This window comes from Anomaloglossus baeobatrachus, chromosome 6 (assembly GCF_048569485.1).
Source record: "Anomaloglossus baeobatrachus isolate aAnoBae1 chromosome 6, aAnoBae1.hap1, whole genome shotgun sequence".
In the NCBI taxonomy this organism is placed as follows: domain Eukaryota; kingdom Metazoa; phylum Chordata; class Amphibia; order Anura; family Aromobatidae; genus Anomaloglossus; species Anomaloglossus baeobatrachus.
Genome location: NC_134358.1, coordinates 106,121,710 through 106,145,106, shown reverse-complemented (window position 1 = coordinate 106,145,106; position 23,397 = coordinate 106,121,710). Strand labels below are relative to the sequence as shown.

General features: G+C 42.4%; 1 long non-coding RNA gene across 1 annotated transcript; it reads right to left on the bottom strand.

Moving 5' to 3' along the window:
* Positions 1–1,826: 1,826 nt before the first annotated feature.
* LOC142244104 (uncharacterized) lies at positions 1,827–20,739 on the bottom strand. Its single transcript, XR_012724441.1, has 3 exons — positions 20,587–20,739; positions 12,891–12,963; positions 1,827–2,412 (listed from the first exon to the last, which is right to left on the bottom strand). It is a non-coding gene; the product is annotated as an uncharacterized LOC142244104 (long non-coding RNA).
* Positions 20,740–23,397: the final 2,658 nt, after the last annotated feature.

The window sequence follows — 23,397 nt, the reverse complement described above, 5'->3', positions numbered from 1 at the left end:
TGCAATGGGGTTCAAAAACGTTTGATGAACCGTTAGGTGAATTGTTCAGAAAACATCAGGAAGTTCGCCAAAGAACTTCACACGAAACTTTGAAAAGTTCGCTGAACTCTACGTTTGACATCACCTGGTCCCTATATGAATCAACAATGAGTCCTTCACTAAAGATGGTGGCAAATAACCCAAAACATGAAGATATAATAAGTCATTCTTCTGTGCAGAAGCCAACAGGTAAAGCAGACTGGTTGCTATAAAATCAAAGTCTACAGCGGGCTTTACACGCTGCGACATCACTAGCATCAGCTAGCGATGTCGAGCATGATAGCACCCGCCCACGTCGTATGTGCAATATTATGTGATCGCTGCCGTAGCGAACATTATCGCAATGGCAGCGTCACACTCACATACCTGCTCTGCGACGTCGCTCTGGCCTGCGAACCGCCTCCTTTCTAAAGGGGCGGTTCGTGCGGCGTCACAGCGACGTCACATGGCAGGCGTCCAATAGAAGCGGAGGGGCGGAGATGAGCAGTACGTAACATCCCGTCCACCTCCTTCCTTCCGCATTGCCGGTGGAGGCAGGTAAGGAGATGTTCCTCGCTCCTGTGGTGTCACACACAGCGATGTGTGCTGCCATAGGAACGACGAACAACATCGTTAATAAACAGAAAACAATTTTTTGTTTCAGGACGACCTCTCCGCGACAAACTATTTTGGCCGCTTTTGCGATTGTTTTAGGTTGCTCATAAGTGTCACACACTACGATATCGTTAATGAAGCCGGATGTGCGTCACAAACACCGTGACCCCGACGATAATTCATTAACGATATCGTAGCATGGAAAGCCCGCTTACCAGTCCTGACTTTGAGATTTACTGGTAGATAGTGATTTACTCGTTGGCTATTACTGTTGTAAATAGTGAAGGAAGGAATGGGGAATCCCACTACAGTTAATAGCGAGGATTTACTTTGCATGGATGAGAACAATGTTTTATGTTCCCTACTTACGAAAATAAGCAAAACTGAGACCTAAATCCAAGCAATTAATAAAATTTATCATTGTCTGACTTTGGAGATAGGAACATGTTTTAACTAAACTACAAAACAAAATCCAGATTTTCCAAAATAAATTATTTTGGAATGTGTTCCTGTCTAAAACTGGATGTAATAAGCATATAAACAACTAGTGCTATAAGTCAATAAAGTTGCGCTTTCTTAATTAATTCCTACAGTACATAGAAGATAGTAGTCAGTTGACAATATAATTGACTCTCTGCCAGACCCATTTCACAAACAGAGTTAAAATAACCAATCTGCAGCCAGAAAAAAAACTTTCTGCGGCTTGTGTACCTGATCTTCACTGCTTCTGACAATTACCACATCACTGATGGTCTCTACTTATTGATCCCTTGTCGACATATAGGAAATGGTGAGGTGGGTCAAAGCTGTGCACGCCTGTTAATTTTCATTTTAATTTTTTAACAGAAAAATTGCAACATACCGCACCAAAAAGTTTTAACACATCTGTTTATGCTACGGTTTCCTTATTGTCATTGGAATGTGCACATTATAGATTCAGACTGACGGCAGCAAAGGCACAAGACAACACATATGGAAGAAAGAAGGGAACACTGGTTAAACAAGCCAAAATAAGTATTATATCATAGATACCTCTTTAACTATGATCACATCTTTACATAGCTTTAGCATTCTCTTTAACTGCTTCATCAGTTAGTCACCATGAATGACTTTCCAACAACCTTGACAGAGTTGTTATTATTATTTATTATTATTATAGCGATGTTTATTCCAAGGCACTTTACATGTGAAAGGGGTATACATAATAGGGAGAAGTACAATAATCATAAACAATACAAGGCATAGACAGGTACAGGAGGAGAGCGGTCCCTTCCCGAGAGGGCTCACAGTCTACAAGGGATGGGTGAGGATACAGTAGGTGAATCTGGAGCTGGTCGTGCAGCACTATATCAGACTGAGTGTATCAGTAGGTTGTAAAGTTGTCGGAAGAAGTGGGTCTTCAGGTTCCTTTTGAAGCTTGTCAAGGTAGGCGAGAGTCTGATATGTTGTGGTAGAGCATTCCAGAGCATGGGGGAGGCATGGGAGAAATATTGGATGCTATGGAGGGAAGAGGAGATGAGAGGGGAGTAGAGAAGGAGATCTTGTGAAGATCGACGGTTACGTGCAGGTAAGTACTGGGAGACTAGGTCACAGATGTAGGGAGGAGACAGGTTGTGGATTGGTTTGTAGGTCATAGTTGTCGGCTGCTTCGCCATCACTCTAGAGTCCAGCTCATTGCAAACTATGTCATTTGGGTTTAGATTGGGTGGTTGTGAAGGTCATGTCTTCTTCACCAGCTCTCCATCCCTTTCCTCCTTGATCATGTAGCCTTTACATGGCCTAGAGGAGAGGGGCATTTTGAGTCATCGCCTTGTTGCAAAACAAATGATGGTCCCAAGTGCAATCTAGATGGGATGTAGAAACTGTCCACTCACCATATCTCTGTCTCACAAAGACATGGCAGGGTACTTAAAAAAAAAGTATTAATTTATGGGTGTCTAAATTGTCAATCACATTATTTTACTACTTTATTTTTCTTTTTCCACTAAAAAAAAGATTTCAGTTTATTTTTCAATTAAACAGTACAAATTATAGGTCACATTATAGATGAAAAAAGGCTGTGAAATGATTCTTCTTGGCATGATTTTTTTTTCCATGGTAAAATCCTGGCATTTCAACCGTATGTAGACTTTTTATATATCTTCTGTATCTCTTGTTGCACTACATCTACATCTAAGGAGTTTTGGGGATCTTTTTCATATACCAAGAACATAATTCATTTTCAATTGATTCCTTCCTTTTAGCAGCTTTGTATTTCACCACATGCACTCATACACGTGGTCCTATGTGTTGTTCATATTTTTCATTTTTTTTCTGAGCTAAGCAATTTTTGCTTGAAACACACAACCCATTTACAGCTTGCCATGTATTGTTTTCAGGAACAAGTAACCTTGGATCATTTTCTGTGTCAATAAACCAATCAATACGTTACAAGTGCTCAAGCTGCTTAGCCCATTTGTAGAAGTCTATAATCTAGTAGACAAATCACAGTTTAGTCAAGCATGATCAAGTGATTCAGTAAAAGAGTTTTACTGATTCTCACTTTCCCATTTCTGTCCACACACCAGGTGCTGCACGAGGACAGCTGTACAATATTCCGAGATGGTGCGATATATGTACAGTGCATAGAAAGCCAGTTTTGTATACCACGATCCTACTTACAGGCATCCTTTCACAAAAAACACTTTTGCTAACGTACGGAGGCCTAAATTTAAAAAACAAAATTGCGAATCGTTGTCCTTCAACACAAAAAAACAACATAAATGAAAATATAAAATCTAAAAAACATCTTAAGATCAAGATGTTTGAACTTGACCCATGGGTCTTCTGTGACTTCTGTAGTCTTCACCTATTTTCATCCTATGTATTTTTGACAACTTTTTAATACTATTATAGAGGCTTGAAATTATTACTTCAACTTGATTTTTTTTTATCAGCATTGCCTAATCACACTGCATTTACCAAAATAAATTAGCAAAGCCATACAAACAGGGGAAAACTTATAGACTCCATGAAGGTCTTGCTGACCTACACATTATAAATATTTTTCAAAGAAGTGCAAAGTTAACGTTTTCCACTAAAAATACTGTAAATTCTGTAAAATGACTGAAAAATAGTCAAAGCAAGCAAAATGGGAGAAGGAGCAGCAAACTGCCTGCAAACAAATGTGGATAGGGAGTTAAAAAAAAAGACATGGGGCCACCCTAAGTTTTGATAACCGGAGTAGCTAAGACAGACAACTGCGGGCTGCAGCTCTCAGCTGTCTGCTTTACCTTGGCTAATTATCAAAAATAGAAGGGAACCCACACTGTTTTTTTAAATTATTTATTTTAATAATTTAGAAAAAATGGCATGGGGTGCCCTATTTTTGATAACTAGCCAATTTAAAGCAGATAGATAAGGGCTGGAATTATCATGTTGGAGGTACATGATTATTTGGCCATTCCAGCTTAAAAAGTATAGCACGAAGCCACTCCAAAAGAGGCACATCCATTAGATGCGCCAATTCTGGCGCTTGACCTGCCTTGTCCCAATTGACCGGATTAATATCAGCTGTGAATTGACAGCTTGCATCAAATCCAGGGATTAGTCTATCAGACACCCCAATTACTAACCCGGAAAGTGTGGAGTTAAAAAAACACACATACTGGAAAAAAAAATAGTTTACTTGAAAAAAGACAACCCACATTTCCTCGTTCATCAATTTATTATTTAAATATAAATCCTTGAATCCAATGATGTGATATCCCACAATGCCCACCAAATCCTTTGAGAATAAGACTCTATAAGTTACTCCTGTCAGTGGTAGGCATAGAATGAGAAAGTGTGAGTGTGTGTGTGTGTGTGTGTGTGTGTGTGTGTGTGTGTGTATGTGTGTGTGTGTGTGTGTGTGTGTGTGTGTTTTAACTGTACACTTCCGGGTTAGTACTAGGGGTGTCTGATAGACGCCTATTCATTAGTGACATGCGGGCTTGATGCCAGCTGTCAATTCACAGCTGACATCAACCCCAAAACTATTACCCCGACACAGACACAGAACCAGGGAAATAGGGAAGAGCTGGGTAAAGCACCAGAATTGGTGCAAAATTGGTGCAGCTAATGGATGCGCAACTTCTAGGGTAGTTGTGTGCTATTTTAAGGCTGGAAAGGGCCATAACACCATAGACCTTCCCAGTCTGATAATATCACCCCAAGATGTTTGCTTTACCTTCGCTGGTTATCAAAAATAGGGGGAAACCATGCCATTTTTTTAAAAAAATATTATTTAAAGAAATACTTTTCAAAAATGGCATGGGATCGACTAATTTTGTTAGCTAACCAAGGTAAAGCAGACAGCTGAAAGCTGCAGCCCGCATTTGTCTGCTTTACCTGTGCTGGTTATCAAAAATAGGGGGATCCCACATCATTTTTGTTTTTTTTTATTTATTTTGTTCACAGCAGCATGCAGGCATCTTCCCCAAGCTGATAAACTTGTTTATTGCCTGTGGTGCAACAAACTTTAGTATATGAACAGCACCTGAACTCCGAATTTGACCCCGGCCCGTGAAAAGTCAGAGTTTGAGACTGGGACACCAGGTGTCTGGTAGGAATCCCAAAATTTACCATTCTGGTCCACTCATCCATAGTTTTTGCTTCCTTTTTTTTTCCACCACCTTTTGGATGCGGATTATAAATCTGCTTTGCATGCACTACATGTTTAATAAAAAACAGAAACAAGAGAGACCCCAAAAAAAATGTAACAAAATAATTATTATATTTATTGAACATCAAACACAGACAACACAATAATAAAGATACGCGGAGAAAGGATAAAAATGCAAAACAACATGTAGAAAACATTTCTTGTATTGCAGCGATTTTTGACTGGTCTCATTCTTCTGTGGGTGAAAAGCCCTGTCCCAACCGGTCGATTTTGCGCTTTCCGTTTTTTTGTTGCCATTCTTCTTCCGAGAGCCGTAACTTTTTTATTTTTCTGTCAATATAGCCATGTGAGGGCTTGATTTTTTTGTGGAACGAGTTGTACTTTTAAAGGCAACTATAGGTTTTACCAAATAGTGTACTGGAAAATGGCACAAAAATTCTAAATGCAAATTTTTTTTTTAAAAAAAGTGCAATGCATATTGTTTTTGAGATATTTTATTCACTCTGTTCACCTGATGCCTCAGGTCAGTGTGACTTCGTAGACATCAAACATGTATAAGTTTACTTTTATCTAAGGGGTTAAAAAAAAAAAATCCAGAAGTTTTGCGCCATTTTCCGTGACCTACAGCATTCTCATTTTTTGGGATCTGGGGCTCTGAGATGGCTTATTTTTTGAGTCTCGAGCTGATGTTTTTAATTGTACCATTTTTGTGCAGATGTTACATTTTGATCATCTGTTATTGCATTTTGCGCAAAATTTGCCGCAACCAAAAAACCTAATTTTGTCGTTTGGAATTTTTTTTGCCGCTACGCCGTTTACCGACCAGATTCATTGATTTTATATTTTTTTAGGTTGGCTATTTCTGAATGCAGCAATACCAAATGTGTAAAAAAAAACCAAAAAGCCAGCACCAAATGTGCACTTCAGCACTAAACATTCCAAACTGTACTTATTATACAAATTTTTTTGAGATTTTTGGCAAAAAATTGCAATTTCTTGAGCTGCCTCGCCACGTCACGGCAAATCTCATTTGAGGCAGTCCTACACTAAAATATTTTTATAAAATGTGCCATACGGCCTCACTATGAATAGTAGAACTGCGCTTAGCAGCACTCACCTGGTCTATTTCAATCCCGTACCCATGACTGAGTCATGGCTGTAGGCGGGACAGGTCCAAGCAAATGCTGCATGAAGTAAATAGCTTGTGGACAAAGCCTGATGACTTAACCCCTTCACCCCCGGCCACTAAAACACCCTAATGACCGGGCCATTTTTTGCAATTCTGACCAGTGTCACTTTGACAGGTTATAACTCTGGAACGCTTCAACGGATCCTGGCGATTCTGAGATTGTTTTTTCGTGACATATTGTACTTCATGTCAGTGGTAAATTTAGGCCGATATTTTTTGCATTTATTTGTGAAAAATTAGGAAATTTGGCGGAAATTTTGAAAATTTCGCAATTTTCAAACTTTGAAAATTTATGCCCATAAATCTGAGAGATATGTCACACAAAATAGTTACTAAAAAACATTTCCCACTTGTGTACTTTACATCAGCGCAATTTTCGAAACAATTTTTTTTTCCGTTAGGAAGTTAGAAGGGGTCAAAGGTCATCAGCAAATTCTCATTTTTCCAACAAAATTTACAAAATAATTTTTTTTAGGGACCAAATTACATTTGAGGTGACTTTGAGAGGCCTAGGTGACAGAAAATACCCAAAAGTGACCCCATTCTAAAAACTACACCCCTCACACTGCTCAAAACCACATCCAATAAGTTTATTAACCCTTTAGGTGCTTCACAGGAACCAAAGCAATGTGGAAGGAAAAAATGAAAATTTTACTTTTTAACACAAAAATGTTACTTTAGCCATAAAATTTTCATTTTTACAAGGGAGAAAAGAGAAAGTACACAATACAATTTATTGTGCATGTTCTCCTGAGTACGCTGATACCCCATATGTGGTAAAAATCAATTGTTTGGGCGCACGGCAGAGCTCGGAAGGGAAGGAGCGCCATTTGAATTTTTGAACGCAAAATTAGCTGCACTCATTAGCGGACGCCATGTCGGGTTTGAAGACCCCCTGAGGTGCCTAACCAATGGAGCTCCCCCACAAGTGACCCCATTTTGGAAACTAGAGCCCTCAAATAATTTTTCTAGATGTTTGGTGAGCACTTTGAACCCCTGGGGGCTTCACAGAAGTTTATAGTGTTGAGCCGTGAAAAGAAAAAAAATTTTTTTTTACCACAAAACGGTTGCTTCAACTAGGTAGCTTTTTTTTCACAAGGGTAACAGGAAAAAATGCACCATAAAATGTATTGTGCATTTTCTCCTGAGTATGCAGATACTTCATATGTGGTGGAAATCAAATGTGTGGACACACAGCAGTGCTCGGAAGGCAAGGAGCGCCATTTGAATTTTTGAGTGCAAAATTAGCTGCACTCATTAGCGGACGCCATGTGGGGTATGAAGACCCCCTGAGGTGCCTAAACAATGGAGCTCCCCCACAAGTAACACCATTTTGGAAACTAGAGCCCTCAAATAATTTTTCTAGATGTTTGGTGAGCACTTTGAACACCTGGGGGCTTCACAGAAGTTTATAGCGTTGAGCCGTGAAAAGAAAAATTATTTTTTTTACCACAAAACGGTTGCTTCAACTAGGTAGCTTTTTTTTCACAAGGCTATCAGGAAAAAATGCACCATAAAATGTATTGTGCATTTTCTCCTGAGTACGCAGATACCTCATATGTGGTGGAAAGTAATTGTTTGGGCGCATGGCGGGGCTCAGAAGAGAAGGAGCGCCATTTGACAGCAAAATTGGTTGGAATCATTAGCGGACGCCATGTCACGTTTGGAGACTCCCTATGGTGCCTAAACAGTGGAGCTCCCCCACAAGTGACACCATTTTGGAAACTAGAGCCGTCAAATAATTTTTCTAGATGTTTGGTGAGCACTTTGAACACCTGGGGGCTTCACAGAAGTTTATAGCGTTGAGCCGTGAAAAGAAAAAAAAAATTTTTTACCACAAAACGGTTGCTTCAACTAGGTAGCTTTTTTTTCACAAGGCTATCAGGAAAAAATGCACCATAAAATGTATTGTGCATTTTCTCCTGAGTACGCAGATACCTCATATGTGGTGGAAATAATTGTTTGAGCACATGGCGGGGCTTAGAAGAGAAGGAGCGCCATTTGACTTTTCAAACGCACAGACGCAGTGCACTGATCGGCCGCTGCAGGACGCACGGTCGGATGCGATAAAAAAAAGCGTCGGGGATACGTAAAAAAAAAAGTCACGCCAAAAATTGACCATGGATGCAGATACGTTATGTGCATCCCTGATCAGCGCTTGGTGGGATGCACGGACGGATGCGATACAAAAAGCGTCGCAAATACGGAAAAAAGTCACGCCAAAAATTGAGCAGGGATGCCGATCAGTTATCTGCATCCCTAATCAGCGCTCGGCGGGACGCACGGACGGATGTGATACAAAAAGCGTCGTGAATACGGAAAAAAGTCACGCCAAAAACTGACCACGGATGCAGATCCGTTATCTGCATCCCTGATCAGCGCTCGGCGGGACGCACGGACGGATGCGATACAAAAAGCGTCGTGAATACGGAAAAAAGTCACGCCAAAAATTGACCACGGATGCAGATCCGTTATCTGCATCCCTGATCAGCGCTCGGCGGGACGCACGGACGGATGCGATACAAAAAGCGTCGTGAATACGGAAAAAAGTCACGCCAAAAATTGACCATGGATGCCGATCCGTTATGTGCATCCCTGATCAGCGCTTGGCGGGACGCACGGACGGATGCGATACAAAAAGCGTCGGGGATACGGAAAAAAAAGTCACGCCAAAAATTGAGCAGGGATGCCGATCCGTTATCTGCATCCCTGATCAGCGGTTGGCGGGACGCATGGACGGATGAGGTGTAAAAATGGACAGGGCATACGGAAAAAAAAAAAAAGTTATACTCACAGTACCCAGAGGACTAGCAGGAGGATCACTGACCAGAAGAGCCGCAGAGGAACAGATGGCAGAGAGATGGACAGCTTTACAGGAGCAGCAGGCAGATCAGCAGAATGCCCAGGAAGGACCCAGCGATGGACGCAGATGTGATCAGGCCGGTGAAGACAGGTAAGAGGACGTCGGGGGAGAGCAGAGGGGGAGAGGGGGGGTTGAGAGCAGAGGGGGGGGGAGCAGAGGGGGAGGGGGTAGAGCAGAGGGGGAGACCGGAGAGGGAGCTGCAGAAGCAGAACAGAGATAATGGGGGAGGCAGTCAGATCGCGGGGGGAGCAGATCGGGATGTCGGGGGGGGGGGGTTGGGGGGAGCAGATCGCGGGGGGGGCACGGCAGGGGCTATCACGGCAGCGCGCAGGGGCACCACGGGAGCGCGCAGGGGCACCACGGGAGCGCGCACGGGCTGGCTGCAAAGTGAGCACAGTACTCACGTGCAGCAGCTATGGCGGCGGCGGCAGCAGCAGCGGTGGCGTGGTACCACAAGTACCAGCCACTGCATGCTGCAGACATGTTGGGGGAGGGCTCGCAGGCCAGCACAGGCCTGGGGAGGGCGGCTACCGGCAGATCAGACCGCCCCACTGCACACTGATTGGAGCGATTGCGCGTCATAGCACGATCGCTCCAATCAGTGCTGCAGGGGCTGGGGGCGACATGTTTGAGGTCCACCTATGATATGCTGCAGCAGCTGCGGCATCTCATAGCTGGATCTCACAGGATCGCACTAATTCGGGCATTATTTTTGCTGAAATTAGTGCGATCGATGTGGTTGGCGGTTCAGATTTGAACAGCCAATCACATCGATCGTTGATAGGGGGTGGCGATGCCGCCCCCCCTGGGGTCAAGCAAAGGTCCCCTGCTGTAAGAAACAGCAGGGGACATCATTTGAAAGCCGTTGCTATGGCCACGGCAATCAAATGAAGTTTAGGCAGTAAAATTACGTCCCTGGTCGTTAAGTCACGTTAAAATAGGACGTAATTTTACTGCCCGCGGTCGTGAAGGGGTTAATGTGAACAGTCACCAACCGCCAAAATCTAGAAAGATGGAATACATCTCAAATTGGGGTGCATAGGTGCATAGCAAGGTGGAGGTCAACCACCGACCAATTCAATGAAGAAAAAACAAAAAGCCAGCACCAAATGTGCACTTCAGCACTAAACATTCCAAACTGTACTTATCATAAAAAAAAATTTGAGATTTTTGGCAAAAAATTGCAATTTCTTGAGCTGCCTCGCCACGTCACGGCAAATCTCATTTGAGGCAGTCCTACACTAAAATATTTTTATAAAATGGGCCATACGGCCTCACTATGAATCCACTCCAAGCAAATGCTGCATGAAGTAAATAGCCTGTGGACAAAGCCTGATGACTTAATGTGAACAGTCACCAACCGCCAAAATCTAGACAGATGGAATACATCCCAAATTGGGGTGCATAGCAAATACCAAATGTGTGTATATTTTTTATTTTTTTAACCCTTTAAATTTCAATGTGGCAAATGGGGGGGGTTATTTGAACTTTTAGGGGTTTTTTTTGTTTTGTTTTTTTTTTCCAAACTTTTTTCTTTTTTTTATATTTTACTGGTACCCTTAGAGGACTATAAGGATCAGTAGTCTGATCGCTTTTCCATATCTGCTACACAGCTGTGAACACCAGATATGCTCATCTCCTGTCTCACACAGCTCTGGGCCAGGGGAAACAGGAAGCGAGCCATGTGAGCTCCAGGAGTCTTCACATGACCCTGTGTCAGGCGGGGAGTAAACTTTAAATGCTACCGCGATTATAATAGCGCTGTCACATTTTGACAGCCCAATTTAAAAGGTTAACAAGTATGGGTAGATTGCGGATCTGCTCGTGCCTGATTTGTACAACTAACATGTGTGCCTATCAGCTGACATGTGCGTGGATCCCTCCCGCTGCCTGCGGCAGCCGGGTGGGATTAGCACAATGACCGCTGGAGAGTAATTTTACTGCCTGCGGTCGTTAAAGGGTTAAAGAACACTCAGAGAACTGATGTTCTGCAAGCTTCAAAAATACTGTAGTTCTCAAATTTAATCAGGAAAAAAAACAGCTGCGTGAGATTTCTGAAATCACATAGCTTTTGCTGGTACTGTAAAAAGCAACTTTTATGCTATGTTCACACACTGTATCTTTTACTGCGATTTTGGTGCATTTTTAGGTGAAAAAGATGCACCCAAATGCGTGCATTTCCTTCCCCCAACAAAGTCTATGAGATTTCTATTCTGCTGTCTGCACAGTTTATCATTTTTATGGCTGCGTTTTTGAAGATGCAGCATATCAATTCTTTTTGTGTTTTTGAGCTCTTCCAGTCCATAGATTTTACTTAAAAATGCATTGGGCAAAATAAGGTAAAAATGCGTCAAATACGCATGTGTTTTTTATGTGTTTTTGCTGCTGGTGCGATTGTGGGGCCAAAAATACTGCATCTTTGTGGTTAAGAAAAGATTGAGTGTGTGAACATAGCCTAAAGGTCGCTTTACATGCTGCGACATCGCTAACGATATATCGTCGGGGTCACGATGCTAGTGATGCACATCCGGCGTCGTTACCGACGTTGCAGCGTGTGACACCAAGGAGCGACAATCAACGAGCGCAAAAACATGAAAAATCGTTGCTCGTTGACACGTTGCTCCTTTTCAAAATATCGTTGCTGCTGCAGGTACGATGTTGTTCCTCGTTCCTACGGCAGCACACATCGCTATGTGTGACACCGCAGGAACAATGAACATCTCCTTACCTGCGTCCACCAGCAATGAGGAAGGAAGGAGGTGGGCAGCATGTTCCAGCCACTCATCTCCGCCCCTCCTCTGCTATTGGACGGCTGCCGTGTGACGTTGCTGTGACGCCACACGAACCACCCCCTTAGAAAGGAGGCGGATCGCCGGCCAGAGAGACGTCGCAGGGAAGGTAAGTCCGTGTGACGGGTGTAAGCAATGTTGTGTGCCACGGGCAGCGATTTGCCCATGACGCACAACCGACGGGGGTGGGTACGTTCGCTAGCGATATCTGTACTGATAGCGCTGCATGTAAAGTACCCTTTACTTTGCATTCAAAAAGGCTGTAAAAAAAAACTGCTGCAAGTGAATGTAGCCTTATACTGCAAAGTAGGAAAAATACATAAACTTAAACTAGCAACATGCAGAATGTAAGAAGAAAAATTCAACAGAAAGTTCTGAAATAGTTCTATATGTACCGTAATGAATATACAAAGTACATGGCCAGATTTATTGTCATGTTTTATGTACTGCTCTGTATTTGAAATTTCAATAGACTTTTTAATACTCTGTATGAACATACATATTGTAGGATACTTGATTACAGGCTGAAGTAATTAGGGTTATTAACTTGCCTATACCATACATGCTTTTTCACATCTTTGACTTTATATCAGTCAAGCTATGAAAAGTGTCTGTGACAAAGACCATGCAAGCATTTCCAGCAGTGAAGCGAGTTAAACAGCAGCAGGCATAAAACTATTAAGCATTTAGAAATTCAATCCACATATGAGTTGAAATGATCTTGGGAATGCAGTCTTTAAGATTATGCTACAATATCTAAAATATTTTCATTACCTAAGAATGAGCAGCGGAATATCCGGCATTATGAAAAATGTCTCAGCACATAGTAGCAGGAGGTCTGGATAGGCTGTGCCAAGGGATTAAAAAACAATGACAGAGAATAAGAACATCAGGCGAGCAAAGCGAACTTTACAAAAAGGCAAAAACATTGCTCGGAGAATGACATTTTAGAGATTACAATTTGTATTTTCAGACACATGGCATTATCCTGTGTGAGGTTACAGAATATAATGCTATTATAGTAAGTAGGAAGTCTAAAGCTATGGACACTGACATTTTCATTAAATGAAAAAAAGATGCAAATATGCAAACTCTTACTACCCACTCTCTGCTTCCCAAAATTGGTGGACTAGTTTTATTTTTTACAAGTTTTCAAAAGAACATGCTAAAGCCAAAGTACAATCATTGTCTTATGACTCTCTATGATACCATTAGAGGAAGTCATCTAGATATCATTATCTTATAATACCAAGAGGATCAATGGGCCAATTCTCATAAATGAAGAAAAGCAAAGTACTGGAATAAATAACTTTTTTTTACAGCCTTTGGGCTTGATCTTGAGCCTAGGCGACTTGATGGATGAATGATCAATCTTGTGGAAGCCTAGATAGGTCAACCAGGGTCTTCTCCACCATTGTCTAGATTATATCAAGCCATCAGGTTGCTGGTCTTCCTCTTCGCCTTGCTTCTGCCATTCTTCCAACCATTTTGTCCCTCTCCAGTGATTGCTTTCTGCAGATGATCTGTCCAAATGTAACTTACTTTGGGTGACATATCTGGCTTGATTGGTTTCAAAATTGATATGTTTGTTCTTCTTGCCATCCATGGTATTGGTAACATCCTTCTCCAGCACTACATTTCAAAGGCGTTGATTCTTCTTCTGTCTTGCTTCTTTATTGTCCAGGTTTCACATCCGTATGTTAGTACAGAAAAGACCAGACTATGTACAAGCCAAGTCTTCATCCCCAGTGAAATGTTCCTTGATTGAAGACCTTGTCCAGTGACTTCATTGTTGATTTGCCCATAGCTATTGTACTATGGGCTTCTGATATCGTTGCTGCATCTTGAGTGATCATTGATCTGAGCAGGGTGAACTACTTTACAATTCCAGTTTGTCACCATCCATCTCAAATATGTCCAGGTCAGACCTGACTGTATACAAAGCTCATATTCTGAAAAAACTATAGTCTTTTTTTTAAAGTCTAGTAAGTTGTTATAATTATTTACTCATCTTACTATCAAAGGTGTCTAACTTACTGTGTATAATAGAACCTCTGGAAACACAATGATATTGAAGTTTGCTAATTTAGGATGCAAGAACACCAAAAATCAGCCTAGGTATAGTATGAATAAACTGGGGATTATATATAGTAAGGTAGTCTCCAGACATAAGGAAAAAATACCACCACCCAATTTTCCATACATAAAGATGGATACTCTGATCTGTATCAATACAGGCAACCAATTCACAAAAAGATCAGATAGCAAGATTTCATGTAAAAAATCACTTTATTTGTCAAAAAAGGGGTAAAAATGAACAAATGGAGTATAATAGCAGAGAGGATACACATGATAGGCATACCAAACCAGCTGGGAGCAAACAAGCGTGCAATAAAGGAGAACCATAGAAGAGCCTTGTAAGAAAGTATATGGGACGCCAGGCAGACACAGGGGATACACCCAGGTACAATCCCAGATTAACAAAGTACAAAAGGCATCATATCAGTGGCAACCAGTTGTAGAACAATAAGCACACATACTCACAGCAGGTAATGGCGCCAGGTCCCATCCGACGCGCGTTTCAGCGTCAGCCTTCGTCAGCCACGCCCCCTCCTCCCTGACGAAGGCTGACGCTGAAACGCGCGTCGGATGGGACCTGGCGCCATTACCTGCTGTGAGTATGTGTGCTTATTGTTCTACAACTGGTTGCCACTGATATGATGCCTTTTGTACTTTGTTAATCTGGGATTGTACCTGGGTGTATCCCCTGTGTCTGCCTGGCGTCCCATATACTTTCTTACAAGGCTCTTCTATGGTTCTCCTTTATTGCACGCTTGTTTGCTCCCAGCTGGTTTGGTATGCCTATCATGTGTATCCTCTCTGCTATTATACTCCATTTGTTCATTTTTACCCCTTTTTTGACAAATAAAGTGATTTTTTACATGAAATCTTGCTATCTGACCTAATTTAGGATGCAGTAAATAAGTTAGATCTGTCCCTAGCTTTGATGCTTTAATGGATATATGGGAACCTGTGCAGGATTGACACAAGGTTGTGGTCCTGGGGAAAGTCTGTCATTGTTGGCAGATGCATGATCAGATGTAGATATTAGTCAGAATATAACGATATGGGGAGCAGACAGGAGACAAATGTTGGAAAAAAAAAGCATTGTTGGGATCAGGAGTAAGAAGGAGGTTCATGTGCAGGAAGAAGGTCAGGAATTTAAGGGGTTGACTGGACATAAAATATTGATGACCTCCCATTAGGATAGGTTATCAATACCAAATTGGTGGTGGTTCGATACTCGGCACCACCACTGCTCATGTGTTATTAGACCCGGTGTTGGTCAGATGCAAACTATAAAAAAAACTGTACTGCATAGTTGTGATCAATGTGAAGCCAATGCATCCTAGAACTGCAGATCAACTCTACTTCATTGGATTAGGAGCCAAACTGAAGTAGTGGGCACTGGCTGTTACATATTGAACTAATAAGCTTCATGCAGTGTTTACATCTAGCCAGAACATCTCATCTCAAGGTCTGCAACAAATTATTGGTAGTGCGGCGTGTCGGACACACACCAACCTGATACTGGATAGTTCATCAATATGTTATGCCTGAATAATCCCTTTAAACTAGTTCAGACATATGAGTAAAACATCAACCCTTTTGGCAGGTTTTGGGTGTTAAATATTCAAGCAAAGCAAGTCAAAGAAAATAGTTGGATAAAATGTCCCACCTGGGTGATATCATAAAAATACATCAGCAATGCAAGGGGTCAACTAGCACAGAAACAAAAGAAAGGAAGCGGAGTGAGCCGTGTGCCTGGTAAGGCACCACTGAAATGTCTCTACCTAAGGATCTTCTTTTCACATTATTTCTAAAGACCACTTTACACGCTGAGATCTCACTAGCGAGATTGCTAGCGAGCGTACCCGCCCCCGTCGGTTGTGTGTCACGGGAAAATCGCTGCCCGTGGCGCACAACATTGCTCGGACCCGTCACACTACTTACCTGCCTAGTGACGTCGCTGACTGGCGAACCGCCTCCTTTCTAGAGGGGGGCGGTTCATTCGGCGTCACAATGACATCACTAAGCGGCTGCCCAATAGAAGCGGAGGGGCGGAGATGAGCGGGACAACCATCACGCCCACCTCCTTCCTTCCTCATTGTGGGCGGCTGCAGGTAAGGAGATGTTTCTCGTTCCTGCAGTGTCACACATAGCGATGTGTGCTGCAGCAGGAACGACGAACAACATCGTACCTGCAGCAGCAACGATATTTGGGAAATGGACAGTGTGTCAACGATCAACGATAAGGTGAGTATTTTTGATTGTTAGCGGCCGCTCATACGTGTCACACGCAATGACGTCGCTAACGAGAACGGATGTGCGTCACTAATTCCGTGACCCCTATCTAATCACTAATGCGATGTCGTTGCGTGTAAAGTGGCCTTTACTCCAATTTTTATTTCTCAATTTTATCTTTACATTTCTAGATTTCCGGGATTTTTTTATCAGTAAGATAAGCAAAAAATTGAACATTTGCATTGATTCAGCAACTTCCAGTGTCAATTTCCTAGCAAACAAACAACTTTGCTATTCACAACACAAATCTGTATGCTCCCCAAAGAAATCATCGGGGTCTGAAAACATGACTCTGTAATTATATTGATTTCCTTGTATACTGAATAAATATGTAAAAGCAACATTTTTATTTTTGCTCCCATTTTACGAGCTCAACTCAAAGATCTAAGACTTCTTCTATGGGCACAAAAGGCCCTTTTCTCTCAAATATTGTTCACAAATTTGTCTAAATCTGTGTTAGTGACACTTCTCCTTTTCTAAGATAATCCACCTACCTCACAGGTGAGGCATACCAAAATACTGATTGGACAGTATGATTATTGCACAGGTGTGCCTTAAGTCTGCTTTACACGCAGCAACATCGCTAGCGATGTCGCTCGTGAAAGCACCCGCCCCCGTCGTTTGTGCATCAAGGGTAAATCACTGCCTGTGGCGCACAATATTGCTAGGACGCGTAACACACATTTACCTTCCTAGCGATGTCGCTGTGGACCGGGAACAACCTCTTTTTTAAGAGGGAGGTTCGTGCGCCATCACAGCGATGTCTCATAGTGGCCCGCCAATAGAAGCAGAGGAGCGGAGACCAGCCGCATTAACGACACGCCCACCTCGTTGCCAGAGGACGCAGGAACGCTGCTGTTTGTCGTTCCCGGGGTGTCACACATAGCGATGTGTGCTGCCTCAGGAACAACAAACAACCTGCGTCCAGCACCAGCAACGATTTTTTGAAAATGAACGTGTCAACGATCAACGATTAGGTATTTTTGATCGTTAACACTCGCTCATAGGTGTCACACGTAATGACGTCGCTAACGACGCCGTATGTGCGTTAAGAATTCCGTGACCCCGACGACATATCGTTAGAGATATCATTGCGTGTAAAGCCCCCTTTAGACTGGCCAAAATACAAGGTCACTCTAAAATGTGCAGTTTTATTACACAGCACAATGACACAGTTGTTGCACATTTGAAAGCACATGCACTTGACATGCTGACTGAAGGAATGTCCACCAGAGCTGTTGCTATTAATTGAATGTTAATTTCTCTACCATAAGCCGTCTTAAAAGGCGTTTCTAAGAATTTGGCAGTACATCCAACTGGCCTCTCAACTACAGACCACGTGTAACCACACCAGCCGAGGACCTCACTACCCAGCATCTTCACCTCCAACACCATCTAAGGCCAGTCACCCAGACAGTTGCTGCAACAATTGGTGCATAAGTAAAGAATTTCTGCTCAAACTGTCAGAAACCATATCAGGGAAACTCATCTTCTGCTCGTCGTCCTTATCGGGGTATCTATTTGACTGCAGTTCGTGATTGTAACTGAATTGAGTAGGAAAATGCTCACATTCAATGACAGCTGGTAAGTTGGTGAGGTTTTCTTTTCAAGGATGAATCCCGGTTTTCACTGTAGAGGGCAGATAGACTGTGTGTTTGGCATCATGTGGGGGGAGTAGTTTGCTGATGTCAACTTTGTGAATCGAGAGGTGCATGGTGGCGGTGGGGTTTTGATATGGGCAGGTGTGTGTTATGGACAATGAGCACAGGTGAATTTTTTTTATGTCATTTTGAAAGCACAGAGACAGTGTGACGAGACCCTGAGGCCCATTGTTGTGCAATTCATACACAACCATCACCTCATATTGCAGCTGATAATGCACGGCCCTTTGCTGCAACAATCTGTACACAATTCCTGGAAGCTGAAAACATCTCAGTTCTTGCATGGCCGCATACTCTCCGGACATGTCATACATTGAGCATGTTTGAGATGCTCTTGATCGACGTATACAACAGCGTGTTCAAGTTCCTGCCAATACCCAGCAACTTTGCAGCCACTGAAAAGGAGTGGACTAACAATCCACAAGCCACAAACAACAACCGGATCAACTTTATGCTAAGGGAATATGTTCCACTGTGTGAGGCAAATGGTAGTCACACCAGATACTGACTGGATTTCTGACTTCCCACCAGGATTCTACCAATACTGTAAAACTGCACATTTTACAGTGACCTTTTATTGAGGCCAGCATAAGGCACACCTGTGCAATAATTATGTCTAATCAGCATGTTGATATGCCACACCTGTGAGGTGGGTGGATTATCTCCGCAAAGGAGAAATCTCACTAAGGCTATGTTCACATGTCCAGTAATCATCCATTAGAATGGATCTGTAGTGCTCCTGAAAACCTCAGGGCACTACAGGGAACTGCATCCTCTTGGGGATGCAGGACCTACCTCCTGGGACCTGGAGTACCAGTGCCGATTCCACCAACACATCTAAAATCCTGGTTCTCCTCTCCACACTGGGCATAAAGGGTTAATCATGTAAGGGGATGGTTACCATGGGAACAGGTCCATGGTTATAGCCAACTGAATAGGATAACTGAAGTGAGCACTAATATATATATTCTGAGTGCAAGCCAAAAAAATACATACTATATAATGTATATATATCATGGTTATAGCCAGTGTGGTGGGAGGGGTCAGTCAGTTGGTAGAGAGTAGAGAGTGGAGTAGCACATAGGAGAGGTGTGCGGACGTGCCTGAGCTGGGCCCATGTAATGGTGACCCCGTGGGCACAGGAGAGAGGTCGCCAGGATGGGTACCGAGATACCGCTGGAACTGGAGCACACACGGGGCACAGGGTCCAAGGTCAAATGTCAAGTTTCAAACGGTTTGACAAATACCTGCATGGTGAGGACACCTTCATGGACTTCATCGAACCAAATAATCTTGGGCATCAGCAGTAAACTAGGATCGGGGTTCGGACACTTACCTCCCCACAGGGTCCACACTGCCCACCCTACGGAGGAGACTGTACCCCTAAAGGGACAGTCGGGGTTCCCAAACGCTCCATGCTACGGGGACTCAATCTACAGAGAGTGCCGGGGATATAGCAACCTGGGTCACTACATTGGCACTGATGCTCCTGGGACCTGAGCCAGCAGGCCGAGGGTCCATGTGAGTAGAGACTGTTAAAGTTAACCCGTTGTGGTCTCCATCATTATACACCGTACATCTCCTAGGCACAGCCCTACCTGCGGAGGGCCTACCACCATAGCTGCCACTATCACCATCTCAGGGAGTACCTACGTTGAGCAGCGGCAGTTCTCCATTCTTAACCACACCCCGCAGGTGGCATCACGAACATTAACTCTATTATCCCCTGTAAATACCCCCTTTTATTAAGCGTCCCCAGGGCACGGGACCGGACAACGTCCACCAGAGTGACATTCCCGTTTGTAACCGCCCGGGACCGAGTACTCCTTCCCTGGGCGACACAGATCCAGCAGCAATCCATTGTGCATACAACCTTATTGTCAATTTTGAAAAAATTGATTTTTGCAGAATCCATTTTTTAACATGGGAGTCTATGGAAAACGAATCTGCTAACTGATTGCTTTTATCTTTCCTTTACAACTGATCAAATGAGCAAAAATTGATCCTTTACAAATTAAAGAAAAAGTGATGGCTAAATCAGTTCAATGATCCATTTTCCATAGATTTCCATGTTAAAAAAATGGATCCTGCAAAAATCAATTTTTTCAAAACTGAAAATAAGGTTGTATGCACAACTTTTTTGCCAATAGATTGCTGCTGGATCCATTCTAATGGATGATTACTGGATATGCTAACTTAGCCTTACACTGATTTAGACACATTTGTGAACACTATTTGAAAGAAAAAGGCCTTTTTTGTACAAAGAAAAAGTCTTACATCTTAGGGTTCAGCTCATGAAAAATGGGAGCAAAAACAAAAAGTATAGTGTTCATATTTTTTTCAGTGTAGTTAGCACAGGTAATAATAACCCTATAGAAGACATATCATTGGTGCAACACATGCTGTCACAAGATGGCCCAAATGGTATGAGGGCCCATTTATACCTCCAAAGCAGTTGAAATTTTGGATGATGAGTAGCCATTGGACTGAAAAAAGACCATGTATTGTTCTTGCACAGAGGCCCATCTATCCCTGTGTCCACTATTGTGCTCTCCCCATGTTTGCTTGGGATTCCTCTGCGTGCTCCAGTTGCCTTCCAAAATCTGAAGACATATTAAAAAGAAATTTAAAAAATGAGATTGACTGGGGCACTATACAGTGTGTCCACCCATATCCTGTCCACCGCCATTAACTTGAGAACGGCGGCAGCTATAGGCATAGAAGTAGTGTTTAGGTATAGTAAAGTATCCATGTGCTACGCAATGAAACTACCTATAGCACCACCTGTTGGAAAACAACGGAGTTAGCATTTTTATCTCGAAAACGGAACAAAATAGACAAAAAATGTGAATTACAAAGTTGTAGAGAACCATCAATTCAATATGAATCGACACCTTGCATACAGAAATGCTATGATTAGAACGTATAAAACTCACAAGGCTGCGGACGTGAAGCGATACCTCATGGAGACCTTCCTACAAGTCACTGGGTATGGTGGCTGTGTGGAGTGGCCTCCACGCTCACCTGACCTGACCCCATTAGACTTCTTTCTGTGAGGTCACATCAAACAGCAGGTTTATGTGACCCCTCCAACAACATTGCAGGACCTATGACGACGTATCACAGATGCTTGTGCAAATGTATCACCTAACATATTGCACAACGTGCAGCAAGATACAGTATGCTGTGTAGAGGCCAGATGTGCATTGCAGCTGACGGTGGTCACTTTGAGCATCAAAGTTAAATGAGCACCATATGCGTGACCAGAATTCAATGTTTTGGGGGGGGGTCATGGGTTTCACATCATAGCATTTCTGTATGCAAGGTGTCGATTCGTATTCAATTGATGATGCCCTTCAATTTTTTTTATTCACTTTTACTCCTCTATCTCGTTCCGTTTTTGATATAAAAATGCTAACTCTGTTGTTGGTTTCATTGCATAGCGCATGGCTACTTTACTATACCTAGACACCACTTCTATGCCTATAGCTGCCGCCGTTCTCAAGTCAATGGCGGTGGACAGGATATGAGTGGACACACTGTATAAGCAAGCAGAAACCCCCCCAAAAAACGTACAGCAAAACTATCTCACAAAGAAAAGGCTGCATACAGCTGGTCTGCAGGTATGTTTTACCAAAACTGTATGATGTTAAACTCATATGTTGAGTTTTTTCCAGGGTTGGGTGTGCACTACTACTATACAAATGACTGTAAAACATGAAATAAACAAATTGTAAATTAGAAATACTGTTAAAAGGGTTTTCCCCTCTAGAATGTTCTGATAACTGTACTAATTATTTAAACAAGACGTGTAGAGGAATATCCATGGACGCCGAATTCAGATTGTTTCAGTTAAACTTGTTTTGACGACGACCCGAGACCAACAACTTGATTTTGTTTACAATAAAAACCTTTTTATAGCAAGTTTCTTAATTGTTCTCAGGAATGATTACATCTGTCTTACCTTAGGTAACATAAACATCTCACAAAATGTGAATGTGATTGTAGTGTTTTGTTTTTATTTTCCTTTCCTACAGACAATTTATGGAGTAAGTGGTGCTCTTCCCGTAATAGATTCATTCTGTTCTGAATGGATTACTTTTAGGGTGGGATCCCATAGTGCGGCACCTCCATACTTACAAAATCAACTACTAATTAGTATTCAACTTGCAAAACTATTATAACGCCCCAAAAAGTGTTAAAGGGAATGTGTCATCAAAAAACAACTTACTGTTTAAATTAGGCTTTTATGTAAAATAAATGTAACATATTTTGATTAAAAAAATATAAAATAATATTTTTTTTTCAAATCATGATCTGTATAGATAAATAATTGCAGTTTTCACACTGGCCATTTATGTTAGTTTAGACTCCTACTTCCTATTCTTTCAGGAAATTCACATGTACAATATATTAGCAGAAAAAGACTGAATCAGACCCTATCTTTTAGTTTGAAACATTTAATAAGCATGTGCAAAAGTCATTGTGAAGGGAGGAGGATCAGGAGAAACTAGAACATCACTTAGTCACTGTAACCCTGCCTGTAATGATAATGAAACTTCTGAAATGTCTTGTGTAAAGAACACAAAGTGGGTGTCTCAAAAAGCCCCTGTGGCCAATGTGAAAATTGCAATACTTCTATATATTCTTTAGTGCTTAAAGGGAACCTGTCAGATCCAATATGTCCCCAGAACCAAGAGTAGTTCTGGTGCATATTGCTAATCCCTGCCTAATCGTCCCTGTATACACTATAATAGATAAAGAGATCTTTAGAAAAAGTATTTCTAAAGATCTTTTACCGTATGCTGATGAACAAGGGGACTAGTCCCCTGGGCGTTAGCGCCTCATTAGCATGTTAGAATGTCCCTATGGGCGTGCTAACATGCTAATTAATACGCAGTGTCAGAGAATGATCTCACTCAACTCTCCGCTGCCATCGCATCCGACAGGCAATTTTGGCTCAGTGCGCATGACCCCGGAGTTTGGGTTATGCGCACTATAAGGCTGGGTGTACGCTTCCTGGCTTCAAGCTGAAGTAGTGCGCATGTTACAAACTCCGGGGTCATGTACACTGAGCCGAAATCCAGCGTCAGACGTGATGGCGGCGGAGAGGTTAGTGAGATCATCTTCTGACGCGGCTTATTCATTAGCATGTTACCACCCCCCAGGGGCGTACTAACATGCTAATGGGGGTGACTGGCAAGGGAAACTAACGTCCTTGGGACTAGGCCCTCGCTCATTAGCATACGGTAAAA